Here is a 1,478-nt window from a genome sequence, read left to right on the forward strand (position 1 = left end):
CGCGGTCTGCTTACGGGTCTCCGGCATTCTTTCCCGAACAGCGTTCGCCAGCCCTCAGACAAAATAAACATGTTAATGCTTTCCATACCAGTGATGGGTGCAGAAGCTTTCCACGGTTCCTTAGTAACAGCTTAATATAATAGCGTCATTATTTCTAAAGTTAGAGATAATTGTTGTCACCTTAGCACAGTAATTGGAACAGAGCTTCCTATACGAAAACTGCTCTTTTCCTAGGGCTTCAACTGGCAACAAAATAGCAAGTTTACGAGGGCAAATATTGCTCTATTATTCAGGTGAGAAAGGCCCGTCAGTCACGCTGCAAACGAATTTAGGGTGAGGCCTCGAATGCCCATGTCATTCATCAAATAGCTCTGTCCAGATAAGAGAGTTCAAGTCTTCGGGGCGAGTGCCCACGCCCGTTGTTAGGGCCTCGAAGGAAAGTGTGTGTCGATGCCTTGGGCCTTCGGGAGTTCGCCCAGAGCCTTACTATTCAGGGGCCTAGCCGAGGTACGGTCATCATGAGCCTTCCTCCGTTCGGCAAATCCTCAAAGAGTGGTTTCTAATAAACAGAAAGTCTATTATTTAAAATCTACTTATTTCCCCCCACTCTGAGTAAGAGTTGGCAGCCCTTGCGCCTGGAGAAAGAGCACCCCACACCGAAAGAGATTAGTAAAATACTGTGAAATTAGTTGTTAGTAAAAGTACTGTAAAACTCTATTTGGCGGAATCAGAAACCTAGACTTTTCACCAAGAGCTCAGGAGGGGCGCCTGGGTGGTTCAGTCGGTTAAGCGTCCGACTTCGGTGTAGGTCATGATCTCGCAGTTTGTGAGCTCGAGGCCTGCGTCAGGCTCTGTGCTGACAGCCAGGAGGCTGCTTCGGATTCTGTGTCTCCTTCTCTATATCTGCCCCTCCCATGCCCACGCTCTGTTTCTCTGTCTCTCAATAATAAATAAATGTTAAAAAAAAAAAAAAAGCTCAGGGAAGTCAAAGACAGAGCCAGTCCGAAGAGGCCAGAGTTGAGAGTCAAGCTACTGGGCTTGAGCTGAAACTGGCGTGGGGGGCGGGATTGTGTCCTCTTGAATATTTATGTCCCCGGGAACTAGCAGCTCACTCAAATGTTTATTGAATGCTCCAGACAGGAGTGCAAATGCTCATGGAAGGCTCCAGAGGGAAAAGAAGTTACTCTAGAAAGAGCATGGAGTAGTCTGAGGCTGGATGGCTGGAAGTGAGTTCTAGCTTAAAGTGGCCATAGTCGACTTCCAAGGACCAGAAAAAGAAACAAAAAAACACAAGCCACGAGCATAGGCAGGAAACCAATTGCGCCCTATAGTCAGAAACTGTTTGCCCGGGCCTGCTGCAGCAGGAACGTATCCATCTGATCAAAGCCTGGTTCACTGCCCTTTTACTTCTTGTCTTCTTGAGACAGCCCAGTATGAATGGGAGGGTATGTACAGAGAATGGGGCAGGGAAACGCTTA

This window comes from Crocuta crocuta, unplaced genomic scaffold, assembly GCF_008692635.1.
Source record: "Crocuta crocuta isolate KB4526 unplaced genomic scaffold, BGI_CrCroc_1.0 scaffold1468, whole genome shotgun sequence".
In the NCBI taxonomy this organism is placed as follows: Eukaryota; Metazoa; Chordata; class Mammalia; order Carnivora; family Hyaenidae; genus Crocuta; species Crocuta crocuta.